Source organism: Aythya fuligula, chromosome 1 (genome assembly GCF_009819795.1).
Source record: "Aythya fuligula isolate bAytFul2 chromosome 1, bAytFul2.pri, whole genome shotgun sequence".
NCBI classification, from domain to species: Eukaryota; Metazoa; Chordata; class Aves; order Anseriformes; family Anatidae; genus Aythya; species Aythya fuligula.
Window position 1 is genome coordinate 184,617,574 of NC_045559.1, and position 22,583 is coordinate 184,640,156.

Sequence of the window (22,583 nt, forward strand, 5' to 3'; positions counted from 1 at the left end):
TATCTCCCGCCTGCTGCAGGAAGCCGGTCACTGTATCACAGATCAAAGCTGCTCACACCAACACAGGAAGGTTGTGCACAAGCAGAGAGGAACTACAGATGCTTGTATTTGGACGCAAGGTTTTGCTGCTGTGCATGTATTGGTCTCGAAATTTGCCCATAAACTGCCTGAATCGATTCGGAAGAAAACACTGCCTGTGGTACCACCCAGCTTACTCACAGCCAAATTCTCCTGGCGCAGGGGCAAGCCGCTCCGTTATCAAGATGTTTGATACGACTCTGCGAAGATGGGTTTATCTAAAATTGCATTAGAGGCTTATTTAGAGCATGTAATGACCTTAAGTGGCTGTGCTTTAAAGAGGCTAACAAAAGAGTACAGGAGCTCAAACGGGCACACGTTGCAGGGAAGTAATTTCCCCCCGATACACACACAGCATCTGTGGAACAGGCAAACGTTTATCGGGAGCTGAAGCTCATCAGAGCAGTGAATTATTTCGTGGAGCTGAAGGAAGGGAAGGCTTTCTGCGTGTCTCCCGAAATCACAGATGCAGGCGGGCCCCTTCCAGAAGTCGCTCCTGCCGCCGGGTGCTGCTGGGATAAAGCAGAGCGAGGAATTACTGCCCAGCAGCAGGAATTACTGCCCAGAAACTTTCAGTCAGCTCGGGCAGTTCTCATGCAAACCTCAGTGCTGCAGGAGTCACATGCCTGGCTGCTGCCGGACTGACACAGAGGAACAGACCGGCGGAGGAACGCAGCCAAGTGTGTCTCCTCTCTCTTCTCCTCTCTCCTCCCCTCCATTAAACGATAGGAAATCTGAGAAAAGACAAATAAGCCGGGTTTGTACATTGTTTAAATTGTTTCAGCGCCTCTCGCGGGCTCTTGCACACAAACAGCATTCACAAGTCGTTCGGGGCTTATTTCCTTTCAGTTCTGCATCCCTGCTCTGTTCTGGTTTACTATTCTCCGGCTCCCTGTACAAACAGGATCTTTCCCCAACAATGTTCTGCCACATCATCTTCCTTCCTTTGTATGCAGGCTGATGCTGTGTGCTACGCGCCACGCCGCTTCCTATGGCACCTCGTTTCTCAATGCTAGCGAAAAAAATAAATAAAATAAAATAAAAAAACAGGAACCAAAAGCACACTGAACTCTCGCCGTAGCTTAAAATCGGACCCCGGAAAGTTTCCGATTCGAGATGAGTTTTCAGCTAACGGATTCGTCTCATTCAGCGCCTCGTGTGCCGCACACACGGTGCAATCTGCCCAAGCGCACCCCTCCTGCAGGGTCCGTACCACCCTTTTTGAGCAAGGGTGGTGAGAAGTAAAGCCAGCCGAGCTCAGAGCATGCTGCTTCTCTGTTAACCTCTTTTCTCTTCTCTCGCTGCCTGATTTTTTGCGCTGAGGAGATTAGATAGCATGTCTTCGGGGAGAGGAGAAAACCGCAGGGCGCGCTGCAGATTGCACAAACGCTCTTGTTATTCTGAGGCCTGAAGAAACAAGGAAGGAAGCTTGAGGCTGGTGGTTTGGCAGGTGCGAGGCCTTTTTTTTACACAGACAGCTGTTTTAAGTGGGAGCTCTGGGCTCGGGGATGAGCAGGGAAGGCCTGTCATCCCCACCCCTGCACTGCGCGGTGGCACGAGGGGGTTTTGGGCTCCCGACGGAGCAACGCCGCCGTGCTGCCCGCTCGCTCGAGCTGTGCTTTGGGTATTTTTTCCTGTCGCATTTGCAGAGCAAGGCTGCAAAGGGAGAGAATTTCTCCCGCAAAGCGACAACTGGCTGATGCAGCTGTTCCTCCGATGCACGAGGCAGAGGTTGGGGCCGCTGCATTGGCGCGTAAACACAAAATGGATGAGGGCGAGCACAAAATGGGTGGAGGGGAAGGCGTAACACCCAGCTCGACGTAGAGACCTGCTGGAAAGGGTTTGGGTGCTGCCACATCAAAATTAACTGCTCTAATCCCACCAGATCATTTCTAGTGGTTTGGGTCACGCTGCTGGTAATCCTTTTACAGTTCTGAATGAAGTGCTTCCCTTGGCAGGGTGCTGGGACACACTCTGCTAAGTCTTGCACGAATTTGGAGGAATACTTTAGGCTTTGGCAGTTTGTACCCACTGAAAAACGTATCTGTGATCCCCCACCTGATAATCTGGAAAAGAACAGCAGGTTTTAGGGCTCTGCTACAACACCTGTGGGGAGGAAAAGGGGCTTTGCATGATATCCTCTCCAGCAGGGATTCTCTGGGGCAAGCAGCCTTGAGCCAGGTTGGTACTCTAAATGACAATAGGCTCTTTCTCCTGCAGCTGACTGCCGACTTTAATGAACGCTTAGCAACTTAATTATCTTTAAAGGTGCTACTGCTCTGTTAGAGAGTGCTGGAATTGGGCAGTGAATTTAAAAGTTACCAGGGGAAGGGCAGCCGCAGGGGAAAGCACGCACAGAAACACCTGGGTACAGCTGCCATGCGACCACAGAAGCCTGATTTCCATGAGAAATCAAGCTGAAGCCATTTCAAGGTGAGGGACTGTGGTTAATCACCCCCGACACACTCATTAATACATCCCCAAACTCGTCTCCTTGTCCACTGACAAGGGGAGTCAGCCAAGAACGGCCGCAGCGTGGGGAAGAGCAGAACTACAGCCACGCCGTGGGCTTCAGAGGATCATGGAATTAGAAGATGATTTGGGTTGGAAGGGACCTTAAAGGTCATCTAGTTCCAACCCCCTGCCATGGGCAGGGACACCTCCCACCACACCAGGTTGCCCAAAGCCCCATCCAGCCTGGCCTTGAGCACCTCCAGGGATGGGGCATCCACAGCTTCTCTGGGCAGCCTGTGCCAGGGCCTCACCACCCTCTGGGTGAAGAATTTCCTCCTAATATCTCATCTACCTCTCCCCTTTTTAAATTTTAAACCATTCCCCCTTGTCCTGTCATTATCCGCCTGAGTAAAAGTTCACGGGAACTGCTGTGTGTGCTGCCGTGTCCCGAGGTTTCACAGCGTCGTGCTGGCTCAGAGCAGGGTGCTGGGGACACGGTGGCACTGCTCACCTCCTGGCTGCTCACCTGCAAAGGGCGGGATAAGATCTGCCAGCGTCCACAGCAGGATAAACAAAATACCAGAGAAGTGAAGGGCGAGGCAGCGTTTTGTCGTTCTTGGAAGACAGGGTTCTGACACGGGGCGACCCGCTGTCCTGCGGTCTCTGGAGCCACCCCGTCACCTGTGAGGAGCAGGTCGAAATCTAGTAGCAATCTAATAACCTTTGGAGTTTGACTCCAAAATATGTGAAATAAATAAACAGTTATTTATAATTTATGATATAAATAAACTTATTGATAATGTATAATGTAAGAAATAAAAATAAGGGAAAGAAAGGCTTACAATGAAGCCTGACATTCCATTTTTGGCATCTTAATTTTTTAATTTTTTGGTATCTTATTTTTTTTCCTTTATCATTAATTAATTAATTAATTAATTAATTTATTTATTTTATTTGAAAACTATCAGCCTGGCAGCAAACTGAGCCCCCCCAGCTCACGTGGCAGCACGGCCTCACCGCGCCGGTGAGCGCTGCATAGACGCCTCGCATCCAGCGCGACCCTAAATTGCAGCACTAGCATGTGGTTGCCGTCAGCCACCACATCCAGGAGGAAATGGCACCTTGTTACCTCCCAGATGATCTGCTCCCTGTGGGGTAAATATCCTCGGCGTGGCATCGGGGTTTAGCAGCAAGGTTCCTGTTAAAAGAGCTGGGATTGGAGGGAGGGTAAATGCGAGCGCGCGGCGCTGGGATGTTGCACCTATAAATCTTCTGCGTCTCCTGCTAGCTGCTTTCCTCGCTGACAAAGGACAAGTGTTTGCTGCCAGTGCAGGGTTCATAAAGCACAAAAGGAGGGTGTGTGTTCTGCATTGCTTCCTGTAACACTGGCTGCAGCTACGGCGAGGAAGCACGGAGCAGGAAGAAGCCAGGGGATTCCTCAGCTCCTCGGCGGCTGCAGCCTGGCCAGAGGAAGGAATTCAGCTTTCAGTGGCAAAGTTTGCATTTCCCTTCGGTTACGTGTCTATCCCATTGTGGTGGTGGTCGGCATGTGCCTCAGTTTACCGAGCAGCAATGGCTTGGACAGGCCCTGTCCTTCAGAGAGCTGCCTTAAAACAAATAACTTGTTTGACGTTGGAAATAACTTGCCTGCTCTCCAGGAGGCGTCCTTGCAGGGCTTATAGGATAAACGCAAGCTCCATGTGCAGGACACATAACCCAGCGCTCTGTGTCACCTCACTAGGTGGCGTGTGGCCATGCCTGGCTTGGGGGTAGATGAGAAAAGACTTAATTCGTTGTGTATCTGGCTTCAGCATGTCCTGCCTCTGCTGTGTATTTACAAATGTGGACCTACAAGTTAACGTTTCAGGGGTGAGAACTGAATTTTCAGGATCAGGGACGCCCGCTTCAATGAGCTTTGTATTCAGCTTTGGCCTGAAGAGCCCACTTGAACCAGGAGTGGAGCGAGGCTGGTAGAAAAGGGGTTTATTAAACCAGCCCGTCTCAAAGGGAAAGCATGCTTCCCGAGACACACACGAGCTCTACCCAGCTGAAACAGGCGCCTGAAGGAGGGCTGGTGTGTCTGCTTGCTACAGCTCGGCCAGCTGCTCTAATAAAAGGCCTTATCTCTTCCTATAAATTCTGCCTTGCTTATAGCCTGACATCATTACTGCTGCAGCACTACCGAAACGCTATCCAAACCCTCGTGCCATTATTTTAAAGGCAAGCCATAAAGGTTAATTTGCGTTCTCCCTCTCTACATGGTGCAAAGCCCGGTGTGGCTGCCCTCTTTTGTTCTCGGAGCGAAGATGCTGCTGGTTCCTGCACCCACACTGGGCCACGGGCCCCTGGGAAGCTCTCGGGCTGCTTCCTGAGAGCGAAGCTGGGTGAATGTGCAGTTTCCCAACTGGCCTAAGCTGACCTACCCTGGGCTGCTGCCAGGAGGCAGCTCCCCCAGCCGGCTGCAATCCTCCCTCCTTGTTCTCAAACCTGTAGGGTGAATCTGCAGGACCTTCAGCTCGCTGACTTGGCTGTTTGAGTGGCCACATCGATGCCAGGAGGGATGCCAGGCCCAAGGAGACGTGGTGGGTGCGAGACTGGTCCTTCTGGCAGCAGCATCGACTTCAGCTGGCCGGCACCACTGGGGCTGTGAACCCAAAACGAGCTCCTGAGGCACCTCGCAAACCCCAAAAGCCATGGGGGGTTTGCCGGCAGCTGCCTTGGGATGGGATGCAAACATTCCTCCGTGCCTTTGAACATAGAGAGAAGGGGGTTAACAGTTAAAGAACGGTGCCATGCATCTGCTACACACGTAAGCGAGGGGTTTTCCTGTGGTATTTGGGCCGAAGGTGCCTGCTATTTTATTATCCAGCCAGGCACCAACCTTCCTCTCCAGCTCCAGCACGGCGAGCGCTGGATTTAACACCTGACACACCAGGCTCGTAGCTACAACAGCACTTGCTGAGTTTCTGAAACAAGCCAAAATCGAGTGGTTTCCCATGCTGTTTAAGGTTTAGGATGGGAGATGTGTTGTGGGGGGTGCCCGGGGAGGGCAGCTGGTGACGTGCCTGTGATGCAGCTGCACGGGGAGCCACGCAGTGCTCGCTTTCCCTTATCACAGTGCTCCCGCCGTGATAAGGGAAAACTGGGGCAAAGGCTGGCACCTGGCTGCACAAGATCCCCCAGGCGTTCCCTGGAGCAGGAGCTCATTCCTGCCTTGCTGTGTCAGGTTTGTGGAGGCGCTGCGAGATGAAGCTGCACGGCAGGACGAGTTCTACCAGGGCTTACCCACAGCAGCCTCCCCAGTAACCTTCCCCCGAAGCCAAGGCGGATTAGAGACAAGACGATAATGGGAGAGAAAATCGGGGTCACAGGCTGGTTTATAATCAGTTCTGCAGGAGAGGCAGGGCACCACCTACCTTCCTTACTTCTCCCTATGATTATTCCGTGAAATTCACCTTGGTGTCTTTGATCAGCTCGCTCAGCAAAGCCGGCCTCTGAAGGCGGCTGTCTTGGCTAACCCATTTGGTTCCCATTTCCCCGTGCCATCGCTCACGTGTAGTAAGCTGAAACATCTGGAGGGACCCAGAGGAGCGACGTCCTTACCGCCTGTCTCAGTCACTGCCCTCAGCCACCAGTGCCTCCCAGCTGAGGCTACTGGTTCTGGGTCCTATTTGGCCGTTCCTTCATCCATCGCTATCGGGCTCGCAGGGTTTAAGGCTCCCTTACTTCCATGATGTTTTGGTTGAATTCCAAAACTGTTCGTACGCTTCTCTCCCCCTAGTAAACTTACAGCAACGAGTAGAGAGCCCATTAAGGAAGATGGGTTTGGGCTATAGAGAAATGCTGCCAACTACTGTAACAGGAAAACATTACAGCTCCCTTTTGCCCAAAAATAACATTTTCTTGCCATGGGTAAATAGCTATTACGGTTCTTCTGGGAGCAATAAGCACAGGCCTCTTCTTCTCCAAAAGGAGCGTGCAGTCCTGGAGAGGAGCTGATTTCTCCGAGGCATGGCCAGGCTGCGTCTGCCACCGGACAGGGGTGCGGGGAGCAGAGGGCAAGGAGCATGGCAGAGCAGGGAGCCGAGAGGGACGCTCGGGGGAAGTCACTCCTGCAAGAGGACCACATGACAGAGACTATAAAAAGCTGTTCCCCCTCTGCATGGCACACACAGCACTTTGTCTGGGCTCCTCGCTGCCTGGGAAAGGATCTTAGCTTGGTTTCTTCTCCCTCTGCCCCATGCCCTGGGAGCTGTAATTCGGAAAGCTGGGTCTGCTCATCTGGATGCCTGCAGAGAGGCAGGCGGCGTCCCGGCGTTCAGGAGATCAAGGAGCCAGCTCATTTCGGTGTCCTGACGCACGCTGCCTTGCCTCTTCCATCTCCCTGGCCAGGTTTATTGCACATTCTGCTCGGGAACAGCACGGGGTGATGGTGTCCTGGTGTCCTGGTGCTTTCAGAGCACCCGGTGAATGATTCCTTGGAGCTTGAGTTTCCAGGTACCAAATGACAGTAAAACAAGGAGAGTAAAGCCATTCATCAAACTCAGTTAGACCACGAAGAGGAGAGAAATTGATACCGTAATCAGAAGCCAGCCCTCCAGCTACTTTCAGTCTTGTGCGAGCTCTGCCCATAGGACTTCTTTCCTCCCCAAAATGCGCCATTCTTCATCTTCCTGACTCTAACGAGGTGTCAGCCCGTAGTAATTTCAAGGCAGCTTCTCCAGCTCCATTAGTATCACTCTGCCTTGAGAACATCGGCCTCATTAGGCTTTAGCTTCCTGCCCCACTGTTTGTCCTCCAAGGGCTGGCTGCGATAACACCGATGAAACAACGCATCTGGTGCTTAGACCCAAAAATCAGGACGAGAGAATCCAGCCCCAGCCATTGACAAGTACAAATCCCTGCCTTTTTTTTTAATTATTATTATTATTATTATTTTTTATTTTTCTGTCTGTAATAGGAGCGACGCTGAGATCTCTCACAGCAGAGTCAGGTTTAACTCTTCGGTTTGTAGGATGGTTTGAAATGGTCAAAGCACATCTCAACAGGAGTATGAAGCGCTACTAAAGGGCCCTAAACAAACCCTTGCTGACCTGACACTCTGCACAGCTGGTCCCCAGTCAGGTCACCAAAAAATAAACCCTGATTTGGCTGAACTATTTATTACATAAGCATAGAATAAAGGAAAATAATTTATATAAATTAATAAATAAATAAACAACAAAAAAAACACATCACTTTCCAAAGAGCCTGCTTGTTTCTAAATCTCAAATTTGGGTTAATGTGAGAGCACCAAATTTATGGCCGCAAGCAGAACTCACGGAAGACTCTGGGACCTTTCTGCATCAACACATAACACTTAGTGTAATATGGTCCAGATCTTTAAGGCCAAGAAGCTAAGGTCTGTTGCCATAAGAAATGGGGTGCTGTAGGGCAGGTGGCTCTTCCTGGTGTGAGGCCCTGGCTCTGGGGCTGCAGGTTGCTGCTGTCAGCGAGAAAACACGTTTAAGGTATTCCCATCTCCCTTCACAGCCCGTGCTGAGCGTTTCCACATCCCACCGAACCCGAACACTGCCTCTCCTCCAGGTGACTTTGGCAAGGAGCAGGATCTGGAGGGTGAAGCGGGTTACCTGGAGAAGTCAGCAATGGGTGTATTGGAGCAGCTCCTCGGCCCCGTCCCCTCTTCAGCACCACGGGGAGCCGTGCGGTGTGTGTGGCTCCTCAGCACCGACGGGGCAGGAAACCCAACCTAGGAAGCGTGGCTCACACTGCGAGCAGACGATGCTGCAGCAGGAAATGCCTTAAAAAACGTATCTGGCCTCGCAGCAGGGAATAGCAGAAGCCCAGCCTCACGCAGGCGCCGCGATACGCATGTCCTCTGCTCCTCCAGAGCTGCTCCCACGGTGTCTGCGTCCCTGGGGAGCGCCGTGTTTGCTGCTCCATTTGCACACCACCAGCCAGCAGCCTGCTTTCTGCTCGCTGAGTGCAGCTGGCATGCTCTGCTGGCAGGCTTCGGAGGGGATAACGCCGTCCTTTTCCCTGCTGGTGATGGTTTACCGGAGGTGCCTCCTTTCTGGCAAACAAAAAGGGATGGATTCTGGGCAATTTCGCAATAAGCAGGAGCAGGATGGCTTTACAAGGCACACTTTACAAGGTTCTCCTTATGGGACTAGTGAAGAAACGTGGACTGCTTTTGCCTACCAGGGGAGCTCTGTCAAAGCCAACGCAACGCAAAGGGGGAGCCCAAAGCCAGCAGAGAAACCTCCTGCACCAGAGGAATGGGAGCTGTGTGGGCAGAGCTCGTGGATCAAACGGAGATATTTAACTTGGGGGTGTCCGCTTGCGAGTTGACCCCGTCAACTCGCAAAGTCACAAAGAAATTGGCATTTTTAGCAGGCATTAGGAATTCACCCTCAGTTGGGCTAAATCACGCCTCGCAAGCTCCCGCTGCTCTCTGCTGCCAGCAAAGGCAGTCGGGTACGACCAGCCCACAGGTAAAGGTCTGCTGGGAGTGCTGGGTGAGATAACTCCCCTTTCACACCTCTGTGTTTTGACACGGGGATGCTGCACGCTGTGGGGCTGCTGCCAGGAGCAGGGTGCCTGGCGTGGAGGCACGGAGTGGTGACACAGCCAAACCCTTGGGGAGCGCGGCCACTGAAGCAACCGTGACTTCATTAGGCTTGCTCAAGATGCCCTGTAGCCCAGACCTTTCACCTCATTTAATGTTTCCTTGGCCTCGATCACTCGTAATTCTGAACTGAAAAGAGAAAAAAAAAAATAAAAAAGGAAAAAAAATCCCACTTCGACTCTGGTTTTCAAACCAAGGCCGTTTGATTTGGAAGGCTGCATTGAAGTCTGTGCTACTGATTGATTTCAGGTTTATTATATTTTCCCCTTTGAAACATGCTACAGTAAAAAAAAAAATCTGTACACTTTGTCGTTTTTCATGTAGCCCCTTCTCTCCCCCCCCCCCCTTTTTTTTTTTTTTTTCCAATCTTAGCAAATGCTCAGTCTTTTCCACTTCAATAGCTTGAAATTCTCCCCTGGGAACCCTAAGCTCTTTAAATATTTTTAGGTTGCCAGATTTCTTATGTTCTCTCTCCAGGAAGCCAATTTTGTTTCTAAGCTCTTGAGAGTAGTCCAGCTTCATCTTCTGCGCACTCACTGCATCACAATAAAATGCTGCCTAATTGCTGCCTCAGCCGAGTCCCAAAGGTGCTGGGGTTTGTCTCTAGGCTACAGTTGTGGACAATAAACTCTGCTCAGACTGGAGTTAAGCCTTTTTATTATTTAAATCTGAGTCATGTAAAATTAGTTTACTAGCAAGTAACCCGCAAAGATCTGGTATGGAAAGAAACTCCCACGTATTGTTTTCCAGCAGGACGAGGGAACGAGCAGATAGAAAGATCTGCAGGCAGCTTGTAACACCAGATGTAATAGGGAGACCGATGTTTAATTCAGCCCAAAAGACAGGAGAGTGTTTCTGTGAGACCAGCAGTCACCCTCAGACCTCAGCTGTTTGGTGCTCTCCAGCTCCAAATTGAAACTGGTGCCATGAAAAAAACTCCCTTTGCTTTTCCTCTGGCTTATCCATAACCTGAAATGCTGTGAAAGAGGGAAAGACAGCTGCGGCTAACAAATGCCAGATGAGCAAGAGCTTTCTTTTCTCAGGCTAGCACAACAGCCGGGGCATTCCCTGAACATCCAGCAAGAAAATCATCAAGAACATACTAAGACTGGGTGGCCACAGCTCCATCAGGCTTGAGGAGACTCCTGCAGCAAGGGGCAAGCGGACAATGTGGGGAGAGAGAATGAACGAATCCCCTTTTCCTCACTAGCACTGTATTCAGCCATCCTTGATAGCAAAAGATGACAGCTGTACACTGCACACAGAGGCATTTTCTCCCTTTGTGTCCTTTTTTAAATCTGTATTTTAAAGTGTTTCTGTTGTAGGATGTAGCTTCTAACGATAGCGCATACTCCAAGGACATTTCAGCAGAAAGATTATTCTCTCAGACTGCAATTTCCCAAGACAACACTCGGCTTTAGGTGCACTGGGTGCTGTAGACCCAAACCCACAGCCTTAACTAGGCAAAAAATGAAGCTGGAAGGGATCTCTCCGTGTGCTCCACAAGGTTAGGCTGGCCTTTACTCAGAAAAGGACAAAGACAGAGGGGACAAGAGAAGTCTTTGCAGCAGTCTGGGCAGCACAGCTGGAACCTGGGTCTCTCACCAGCGAGGAGAGCACGCATCCAGGTCAGGACAAGCTGATTCAAGGGCTCTCACGTGGCTCGTTTTGTCAGCACCAAGTACATGTACATGCATAACAGGCAGCCAGATCCCTCCACGGTGATTTCAACCTAATTCAGATCCAGGAGAAGCTTGCCACCAATATCAGGGGGACGAAGGCTTCGCTCCACACGCCTGACTGCCATGGGAGAAGGCGCATTCTGCAGGTCCTGGAGCCTCGCCGAAAATGGGACCCCACAGAGCTCGTCTCGGCTTCATTGCCTGAAATCAAACAACACGGATTTGGGGTCTCTTTTTAGTTATCTGTAAAACAAGCACGATAATACTTTGAGTGCTAAACAATACAAGGTGTGTAGGAAGAGAAAATATCTTTTATTAGGCCAACTGATATAGCTGGGGAAAAGGAGACAAGCTTTCAGGCTTGCCTGAAGTGCTTTGAGATGCTCTGCTGAAAGGTGTTAGAGCTGTGCAAGGGATCATTAAATTACATTCTTCCTCTCTCTGGAAATCATTTAGTGATATTTCAAAGGAAAGATGCTGTACAGAAATAACCAATTTCTATTGCAAATTCTGTCTGGAGCTAAACATCTTCCTTCCTCCCTCTTTATGAACTAATCTAAAGAAAAATATGTTTCAAATTAACGTGTTGAGGATATTTCTGTGGTGTACCGTATAGCCCTGAGATTCGTGCTGTATTAGAGGTAACTTGCAACATCCTTATGCTCAGTACACACAAATAAAATGGCTGGATTGCTGTTTAAAATTAGAAAGCATAGAAACTCAGTGAAAACAACAAGGGGGGGGGGGGGGGAAAGGAAGATAAGACACAAAAATTACATTATGCTTGTAAAAACAGCCTAACAAGCCCCAATATTTGCACTGTTTAGTGTGGCCATTGTGCCTTCGAAAGTGGTGAACCAGTCAGAGGCCAGAAAAGAGGGACAGAAACAACCAAATTCTTAATCCTCTCCTCCCCCTGATGTATCAGGAAGGACAGAGTGACCTGGGATTGCTCAGTCTTAGCGCTGAGGGACAGACTAACAGCACAATGGTATTGCAATCGTGAGCATACCAGGAAATATCAGCGCTCTCGTGGAGTTTCTGCATCACGGAGATTGCTGGGGGCCGGGAAGGGCAGGTGAGAGGAGGTGTTGGTTTGGTTTACTTCCTAAATTCAAGTAATGCGGAACGAGGAGGAGGCTCCGGGGCCCCAGCGTCACCTTGTCTCACTACATCCATTACAGGGGGGTGGACAGGAACAGGAACAGCCCAGGATCAGGTCAAATCGGCCACAAGAGAGGAGGCTGGGATGGAGAAAGACCTTCCTCCTCTTCCTCCTCCCCCAGCCCTGTCTCCAGACCTTAACTCCACTTATGCTTTATCTGGGAGGCTTAACTGCGCGTAAATCCTGCTCGTATCACAACAGCGCTTCATTTCGGTGTCACGATACAAACGATACCAAAAGTAGAGGAAACTGGAGGGAAGTAGGAATAATAATCTCCAAATTTGCAGAAAGCAGTCACAAAGAAGAACGAAGGAGACTGCTGCCTGTGTCCACAAGCAATGAAGTTAAGCTGCAGTTAAAGACATTTACATTAAATATTAGAGAATTGTCCAGGATTAAGGAAGATAAAGCATTACTAGAGACTGCCCAGAGAAATGGTGAAATTTTCATTGCTGGGATGTGTAAAAAAATGTAAATAAACGTTACCCAAAGTTTTGCTGTTGATGACTGTCCACTGGAGCGGAGAATAGGCTCGGTGATTTGTTTGAGAAAGGTTACCGTGTGTGACCAGGCTTTCCTGGATGTATTCTCTGTTTCACTCGGGAAGATACTGCTGAAGCTTCTCCGTTTGTGCGAGGTTTTGAGATCCATTCCTCTGAAAATATTTGTCTAAGACCGGAGGGGCCGTTTATCTTCCGAAGTGCCTGTTCCTCTCCGCTGATCACAGACGCAGTTGCAGATGACTGGCTTCGCGTGGACACCTACTTCTTGAATCCATGGAGTCAGATGAGACAAACTCCCACCCTTAATAGCAAACTCTGTCACTTCTAATGTATTCCTAGATACAACACTCACACCTCCATTTTTCACTCCAGCTATAATTACTTGTTTTGCATGGATGGGGTGGCACCCGGCACACATAACCACGGCGTTATTTATTGTCCTGTATTAGTAATTTTATCACATTACACTTGGATGCCATATGGTGCAATCAAGAACACAATAAAAGTTTCCTACGCAGTGTATGAGAGGCTTCCACACGGCAATTAAATATAACCTACTCCACTTCTACGCTCCCTTCCTACGGCGAATATCACTCAATTACACGGTGTCTCAGTAAGGAGAACTTTATTTTTAGATCCAAGAGCCAGCCAAAGCTCTGTTGAGTTGCAGGTAGAGCTATTAACCGGGGATGCAAGCAGCTTTAATTCAGCAGCATGTATGAACCGTTCAGGTGCTTGTGATATATGGCATTAACCGCTTCTGTTCCCCAAATCTGTTTACACTTACCACGTGCACTCAGTTAATCTGTCTGAACCTGTGTAGTTGTATTGTACCCATTCCTTCAGGAGACTAAATTGGGCACTTAGACATTTACACTGTGTCTACAGTGCAGTTAGAGGGAACGAGTCTGAGCTTCCTACTTACCTGTTCGTGTTCTCCTTGGGAATCCATCGAGGTACATCTCGTGTCTTCAGGATAAGGCATGGATCTCAGGTAGTTTGCTCTTGGGATTACTCCCAAGCACAAATAAGGCCACAAACTTTTTATTTGGCTCCCTCAGATCCACGGTGTTGTCCAACGCCATTCTGGCAGGCTCAGCAAACCCTCTACCCAGACACTTATTTGTATCCCAGTGCACATAATACATACATTTCATTTCAAGCTATAACAACATCACTGATAGGTTGTTGCACAGCCCTGACATATCACAATGTAAGCTGAAAAACACATTAAAACAATAATTCTGCTCCAGGGCTAGGAGGATGCCACAAGCTCCAGGGTAGAGGGATTTGTGTCGTGGAAAGGGCACTGCAGTAGTGCTAAGCAGCTGGGCGTGAGCCAGTGATTCTTGAGGAATGTCTTCAGTCTCATGTGGAGAAGGACCAGAAGGAGGTGAGGCTTCAGCTAGAAGAAGCAATTAGCCAGGTCACGTCGTAGGTAAACGTATGTGGAATGTGATAGATAAATATGTAACTAACCAATCTCTTCACAGGTTATTAAGAAGCCTGTCTTGATGGCTACACAACTTTTAAAAAGCGGTGCCCCAGATACCATGTAAAATTATTAACCATTACAAGCCATTAACCATTCTCTCAGCTCATTGGGTTTGTGGCCAGCATTCCTAATTGCTTTAAAAGCACGCTGCTTTCAAACATGACAGTTAATTCTCTAACAACGCTAAATATCTTAACCGCTGGAGACTGCAGAAGTGTCCCAGTGGTGGTCATCACTGGCAGTAAATCCCTCTGAACTGGAAGGGATTTGATAATCAGAAAATGAAGTTTTAGTTCGGCAGACCTTTTCATGGTACATTTGTAAACCCCGTAAGCTATTTTGTTTGTAAGTGATGGCCATTTTTACAAGAATAACAGAGACATAAGGTCAGATTCTCTCCTTCTTGCAGCGATGCAATCTACAACAAACCTCCGGGATATTTGTGAAATACTGATGGCATAAAAATCACATACACAAACACGCATGCTTTGATAAAGGATTTAGTCTCCTTTACTAAAATCCTGAAGTTGCATAGATCTTTTTCTTGGTAGGACACTTGGCAAACAGGTCCAAGAGTTCGATTAATTCCTGCCTCTTGCCAAAGCTCCTCGCTGCCTCGGATGTGTAGGTTTAGCTGTTCACAGGATCATATAACGCACCAGGTCCGAGCTGTGGTCTGGGTGAAAAGCAGCGACTTCTAGAGGTCTCTTCCAACCTAGAAATTCTGTGATTTTGTGATATTCTGTGATTCTTTCTCAGGGTGCCTTTCAATCCAGCTGATTTCACCCGCCCATCCGGCAGTGCCACCGCACAAACAGCTGTAGCAGCATGGGCAACAGAGTGATAAGCAAAAGCAAGAACAAGTGTTGAGGGGTGGAGATCAGCTAACTTGGTTTTGTTGCCAAGGCAAAGATGCAAAGAATAGCACAGAACAGCATTCAGAGTTGAAGAGGCTCCTCCAGATGATAATTCAGAGCAGAAGCCTCGCTAACATAGTCTGAATTGCTCCCCGGAGGAGCCTCTCTCACTCCTTCAGCTATGCAAGGCATCTAGGGAGACAAGCCTCCTAATTTAGGCATGTAAGTTAGATGTTTAAACGTATGCAGTGAATATTTCCCCCGAGAATGTGAATGGGATGTTATAATAATTTGAAATATGTTTAACCAAAGCTCTGATAACCACGTCTGTTCTGTTACAAGACGCTGTCTGTGTGCCACTGACCCTCCACTGACACTGTAACGTTTCTCATTTGTTAGATAAACGAACAAAGTTAAGAAACGCACATCTTCCACATGCAGTCCAAATTTTGAAGTTAAAAAAAGATTCCCAGTTTTACTCTCAAAATACAAACCAGATTAAGTCGTTCACATGGAAACCACGCCATGTTCCCTACAGTAATCATATCAGCGGACCAGAAAGGGACAAAGCGATTATTGAAGTGATCACCAGCACATCTTATTCACGTTTCTGTTCTCCTTAAGCAATTTTTAAAAGTTTTCATGGAGAATTTTGGCTAATTACATTTTGGTAATTACATTTTGCCATTCAGGACGTTGCTCCTATCCGCTCAGAACTTTTTACACGTTACTTGATGGAAGGAAGAAGTCATGGATAAATGACAAAAGTTGGTTTTGATGCACGGGCACTGCTTGCTTACCTCCTGCACTCCTGAGTTGCACATTCTTGATTCTTAGGCACACAGCAGAACACAAGTTTTCAGTGTGTTTTTCCCTGTACATAACCACCTTCACTGCCATTGGTCACAGCACTATTCACAGGACTGTTCAAGACAATCCTGAAAAGGATTCCTGATATTTTAAAGAGCAGTTTTTAGACGTAGCTATCTTCTGTTCTGGATTGATGTGTTTACAGGAACGGATTGTTGAAGCCAATTTGTTTTCTAAAATCTCACAGTGCAGAACTGCATCTAAAATGCCTAAGAAATGGAAAACACTGGACAAAGCATTAATACGTGTTAGACCGTGCTGTGTTTATTCTACTGGTTTGCACATCTAAGTAGTGTGTGAAAAAAGCTGCCCAACTGCTCCCTTATTTGAAACCTCCACTTTTAAGTCGGAGACATATTTAGAAGGGAAGGAGAACAATACATACCAGTATGACTTAAATTTATGCCTGTGTCTGAGGTAACAGGCTCGACTGCGATAACTGCTCGGTTCAAACTCCTGAAGGTCAGCATCCTACAGTTCTGTGATGGTTTCCCCTCAGCCCTCACACCTCAGTAAAACAGCTGCCTGTGGGTCATGCGTAACACCACGACCGTGCAAGCAGCAGTCAGCACGGAGCGGTCAGTCCCCTTATGCACGCTGACTGGGCAGCTTGTTGCCTGATGAAATATTTAACAGCTAAGCTCTGCCTACCTTGTGCTCGGCAGAGGCACCAGCTGAGCCCCTGCTTTCTACCAGGCCACTTACTGAAAACCAAAATGAACTCAGTTAGCATTAAGGCTTCCACCCTTTTCTTAAAGGTGGTAGAAATTGGCCAATGAAGGTCAAAATCACTGCAGTGGGACAGTGTGCAACTCCAGAGTGTCTATCTCTAGCAAACCAGTCTAAAATCCACACCCTACCACAGAAGAATTGTATTGCCAAACACTTTTTTGCTTAATCGTGCATCACAGGTTTCTTCTTAGTTGTCAACCCTCGCACACAGATGAAACTGACACAACTCTGCCACCTTACACTGGTGATCTGCCACAGGGCTGGGGTGATGTGACTGCATTTTTCATTTCCTGCCCTCGGTTTTCAGGTACCAATTGCTGCCATGCAGCTTCGTGGGCTCAACTTTCCACCTGGCTCCACTTTCTCTGATATTTCTGTCCAAGCCTTACTCTCTTTTTGACCTCTGTAAACTGCTTTCTTAATCCTTCTCCAAAGAGTAATACTGTAGCAGATGCAAAATGCTTCTGCATATTAAGTATACACAGAAAAGAAACACAGTACCCTCGTTTCTGATCATTCTTTCAATTTCTGTCCAAAGACTCCAAGCAGAATTACTTTTTTTTTTTTTCCCCCCAGCCTGCTGGGAGCTTATTTCAACCAATCTCAAAGACATACATTTTTTTTTTTTTTTTTCCTCCTACCCGTATTTCCCATTAATTTTTCACTGGCTCGTTCTTCATCATTTTAATCAACCTAGTCATAACTCTTGTGACATATTTCTCTCTCTCTGGCTCTAACGATGCAACGAGCACATTAGGTAGCACTCCTCTCAGCTAACTTTATGCATCTACAGTTGCAAACACCCACATTTATGGTGACTGGCTAAGCCCTTCAATAAGCACTCGAAAAAATATTAAACACATTGAAGACAGTCCACCTTGGTCAAAGAGGGAAGCACCTTTCTCCATCATGAAGAAAACCAAGAGGAAGGCTAATTCAGATGCACAAGTCTACAAGGCAGGTGTCTACATTTGATCTATTAAATACAATAAACTATATCCATGTCTACTCTCGTTTTCTGGCTAATTTGAAGTCTCATTTGAAAATCAACTGCTTTCCCACAAACAATCCATAGCATTTGAGACACACCTGGTGTGAAAGATGTTGGCTGGATCCTTCTGTGTTGCCACTCCATCACAGATTCTGGAGGCTCAGGCTCTGACATTCCTTCCTAGAAGAAAAATTGGTGGATGCATCTTTCTGATAAATATACAATAAAAACACATAGGCAGAAGAATCACTACACGAATACATTGATATTAACAGTGTGTCTACTGATGCCTTTACTGAGTTGTACACAACTTCCCTTAGGTTCCCCAAGGTTAACGTCCATGAATATGTTACGTGCTCCCTCTTTTCCTTATTGCTTCCCTACATTTTTTTTTTTTACCTCCCCTTATTACAGCATTTCTCAACGCAACCTGTAAGACCTTTGGTAAGGGGTTATGTTTGCATGTGAGCATTAAACAATATTATGAAGGCGTAATAATGCTGGCACTCTAGTTAAAAATAATTGCGAGGGGAAGGGAAGACAACAGCAAAGGGCAGCTGATAATTCATGGATACCTCCTGGGCTTTCAACCTCCTCCTGCAGAACTTTGTGTGTGGGAGAAGGTTACAGATGAAGATCCCTGCAACTTTGTCCTAAATGCCTGTACCAGCCATCTGAGTGAGACACAGAATTTATGTAACAATAACCAAATCAATTTAGAAACCAGCTTTGCTAATCTGACACAGACCCTAAGCGTGGATAGCTCTAAACTTATCTGGCAGAGCCTGCAATTACTCTAGCTTAAGAGACACTTTTGAACCAAATCAAACGTTCACAGCAAAAGAGCTACGTTAATTTATATCAGCTTCTGATTGAACTGCCTAGCATAAATCAGAGAGAGAGGGCATGCAATCAGCTCAGCTGGCAGATTTGCAGATTGCTGAAAGGGGCACACAAAGTCCCTGGGGTCCGGCTGTGAGTAATGCCCTTCTCCACCAGCACAGCTGGAGCCCATCTAGCCACAGCTGCTGACACCCACCACCATCACGCCTTACCCAGAACTGCCAGGTAGACAGCCTCTGTCGAAAAATAAAAGGATGCAAGCCCTGAAAACACACTCAGAGGAGAAGAAGTTGCAGTGGTTTGGAGTGTCGCCCCCGCACAGACATTTTGTACCTTCCCTCTGCCTGACAGCGGAGCTGCTGAAATGAAATACGTGCACGAGTCCCAGCTGTTTCGATACAAGGTCCAGCAAATTAGCTTAAACTGCTGATAAAGATGAGTTTAATGCCATATTTCGTATTAAAATGGATTAGAAGCATGAGTGGTTTCCATTCCAGGGACCGTTGTGGGGGCAGGAACCTTCAGTAAGGAGGCAGAACAGGGGGTCAGGGGAGCAATATTTCTTGGGTCTCTCCAGCCAAAACTGCTGGAGTTTGTCTGATCGTGGCAGTAGGAAAAGCTATGAAATATCACCCTCGTGGTTACCAGTCTTTCACTTTATTAACAAATTTATGAATTCCCGATGGCCTGTTAGTCCTTCCCCCTCCTTTTGTCACTTCTTGTACCAAAGACCAGGCAGCAGGATAGCTACAAGCTCGATCACGAGGAGGAGCAGGAGGCTGGACCAGCCGACCTCCTGAGGCCCCTTCCAGCCTCAGCTATCCTATGAGCCTGGAGAACAGCTCATGCGCAGGGGTGGGAGCTTGGAGATGTGGTTCCCTCCCTTCTGTCCCAACCACTCAGCAGATCTTGGCTAAATGTGCAAACTAATGCCTCCCAAAACAAATTTTCCCTCTGAGGGGTCCAACCAGAGTGACTCAGGTATTGCTATGGCATTCAGCGACTTCTTTTCAGAGGGAGGTCAGTGGGAGCAAGGGTACCCAGTGCCCCGAGGAAGCAGCCCAACTCGACTGAAATATTACAGAAAAAGTTGAAGGGAAAAAAAATAAACGAAGCAAGAGAGAGGTTATGACTAACCACCCAACCTTTTCCCTGTCACAGTTTACCAGCTGAGGGATATGATTCCCCAGACGAAGCAGTTTATGTGCTGTCTAATGGGATCAGAGGGATGGAGCCTTGTGGGAATGGGTGTTATGGTGGTACAGGGGGCAGGCTGCGTATGATCTGCTCCCCCTTCAGAAACATTGAGCTCTGTAAGGTCTGCACAGCATCTACACTTTTGGGTATGTAAAAAAAAAAAAACACAGCAGGAATCGGAGTCACGGGCAGGCAAGTTTGAAGAAATCTGGAAAAAAGGGGAAGCCAGAGTTGCAGCTGTTACGAATTCATCACGATTTTGGCTCCAGTTCTAAAATGCTCCACAAAGGCATAAGAATCTCCACATGATTTTGAGGGAAGCAAGAGATGTACATGCACGAGTGACACATCCACACATGCTGTATTGTTTAAGAGGCGTCCTGAGCGTGGGCTTTCAGCCCCGGCTCTTTTTGCTCGCGTCAGCTCCCATTTCCGAGGCTCTTGCTGCGAGACGCAGCCTCGCGCTGCTACCTTAAGATAACAATTTGCGTTTTTTCCAGAGAAATCACGTGTGGCCGTTGGGAGCTATGGGCAGATCGTGGTTCGTGGGATGCTCCTGGAGCCGTGGCAGCGAGCAGCTGCACTTTCTGGTGGCCATGTGGGTAGGGAGAGGTTTGTACGGGCACCAGAGCTCAGAAATGTGAGGTTATGTCCACCCTCAGACGCCACAGCCTGGGTCAGCCCTCACCGGGTACCGCTGTGGTGCCAGAACTGCCAAACCCCACGTTTTATTCCTTCATCACCACATAAAAACGGCGCTCAACGTGTGTGTGTGTGTGTGGTGGGGATGGATGTCCACAACACCCCCAACCACCCTCCAAGAAGCGGGAGGACTCCTAATTTGCTTCCAGCTGGCCCCAAAACCCCCCAAAAAGAGGTTTATAGGGAATAAAGGGCACATTTCCCCTCAGCCCTCCCCCGCCCCAGGGAACGCCAGCGGCCGCCCCCTCCCTCCCCGAGCCCGCTCGCCCGCCCTGAGGCGAGGCCACGCCCCCCGCTCGAAGCCCCGCCCCCTCCCCCGCCGCCATGGCAACCGCCCGTCGCCCATCCTCCCCCCCCCACCTCCCCTCCCGTTTCCCCCCGGTGTGGCCGCGCCGAAGGGGCCGCGCCCCCTCCCCGCTCCGCCGGCGCCCGGCCACGCACCCCGCTGCTCCCGAGGTAACGGCGGGGCCCCAGCGGTCCCTCAGGGCGCCGCCCGAGGCGGTTCGGCCCCGCGGCGGAGCCGAGGGAAAAAGCTGGGGGGGGTTGTATAGGGAGGTGGGGGGCAGCTTCCCGCGGAGCCTGCTGGGAAATGTAGTCCCGCGGCTGCCGCCGCGCGCTGACCGCCGGGGGGGGGAGGCGGGGGGGGACTACAAGTCCCAGCGGGCGTGCGCGGGGATGGGCGCTGCGGCTTTGCCCCCGCTGAGAGGGCTCTGAGGGGCGGGGGGGGGGGGGCGCGAGCCCCCTGTGAGGGGATGGGGGGGCAGGAGGCTTGGGGAGGGGGTTTTGGGGCTAGAAGAGGGGATTTTGGGGTTAGAAGAGGGGAATTTGGGGCTGGAGGGGTCCGTGAGGGGGTGTTAACGCCCTCAGGTGCTTAGAACTGCGGGTTTTGGTCGTGCCCACCGTTGTTTTTTGGTGTTTTTGCTGCCCCTCACCCCGTTACCCCTGGCGATGGGTTTGGCGTTATCCCGCTCAACAGGCAGGAGGGAGGGGCAGGGCAATAAAACCAATAAAACCGCAGCTCCCGATCGAGGGGGTATTTAAAATGTACGTGTTTGTTGCAGGCATGCTGTGTGGAGGTGTGTTTTGTTGTGTTTTTTTTTTTTTTCTAAAGTGTTCCTGGAGAGCTGTGTCATGCAAGCATCACTGCAGTGGTGCCCCATTGGGTATCAGTATTGAGCATCTACCCCAGTTTTGTGCAGCTTCACACGTATATACAGCATTAATCCCCTCAGAGGGGGGATTCTGGCCAGTGTGTGCTTGGTTTTATTGCAGCTGAAGGTGTTTTCCTCCTCCTCCTCCTCCTCCTCCTCCTAAGGAGCGGACCCTGCCCTGAGCCAGTCACAATTTTAAGATTGAGAAGTGATGGGAAGGTAGGGAGATAACAATAGGCCTTTATCTGGGGCTTTTGAGGTAAATAATTGCCAAACAGCTCATTCTGGTGTTGATGAGCTGAGGAATCCGATGACTTGAAGGCTGTATCTCTAACAGCAGGATGTATATAAATACATCCATATTTATGTATTAAAGCATGCATCCGTAGAATGCATTCTTCAAAATTCTTCTACTTGGGGAATACATTCTTCAAAAGAACTTTTAAAAAGCAGAATTCCACAAGATATGTGGTCATAGTCCTCAGGAGCCAATTCTCCGGCATTCAGAACGGGAATTCAGGAGGAGGAAAAGCATCCAGGCCTGAATGCTGACCTTATGAGTCAGGGTTATAAACACATGTGAGTCCTTTAAACCTGCGATTATTCGTGGAAAGTTTATCTGGTTTGCAGATCGGCTGCGCTAGGAATGTGGCAGCACCAGGGCTGAGTCTGAGCGGAGCTGGCTGCGGGCTGGCAGGGCTGACGAGCCACAGCGGTGTGGGAACGTGGATATGCCATATCCAGCACCAGGTGCAGAAGCTTTTTAACTTCCCTGGCTCAGAGCCTGACCTAATAAACGCTTTGAACCCGAGCTGGCTCCGCACAGACCCATCTTGGGAGTCTTTGGTGGCACGTTTGCTCCGCCAGAAGTGCTTATGGGTGTGATGTGCAGAGATGCAGGTGGCTCCGTGAGGAGCCAGAGGGATTATTGAGCTGGGCTGAGATCTGGACAGGCTTTATAAAAGCCTTCAGGTTATCTTAGCCCTGCATCCTGTTGGAGAAGGTTGGTACCATGTGGATGCTTGATGCTGGTTTGGGTTTGGTGTGGTGCTAATGCCAGAAGCCCAGGAGGGTGTGCCATAGGGAAGAGAGGAGCTTGGGTCAGCAGGGCTGTGACAGCAAGGAAGGTGGTGATCTTCTCGCAAGGTAACCTGTGTGTGTGTGGAGTTATGCTCCATCGAGTGCCCCACAGTGCTTGTGTTTGCCATTTTCACTTCTGTTACCTCGTCTGGGTG

General features: G+C 49.1%; 1 protein-coding gene and 1 long non-coding RNA gene across 2 annotated transcripts in view; one reads left to right on the forward strand and one right to left on the reverse strand.

The window, feature by feature from the left end:
• Positions 1 to 9,506: 9,506 nt before the first annotated feature.
• On the reverse strand, positions 9,507 to 20,700 carry LOC116502168. Its single transcript, XR_004254543.1, has 3 exons — positions 20,639 to 20,700; positions 17,554 to 17,635; positions 9,507 to 11,043 (listed from the first exon to the last, which is right to left on the reverse strand). It is a non-coding gene; the product is annotated as an uncharacterized LOC116502168 (long non-coding RNA).
• Positions 20,590 to 22,583, forward strand: part of KATNAL1 (katanin catalytic subunit A1 like 1) — a 31,870-nt gene continuing 29,876 nt past the window's right edge. The window contains exon 1 of the mRNA XM_032207932.1: positions 20,590 to 20,653. The gene's annotated coding sequence lies outside the window, so the exon portion shown is untranslated. The remainder of the gene's footprint in view (positions 20,654 to 22,583) is intronic.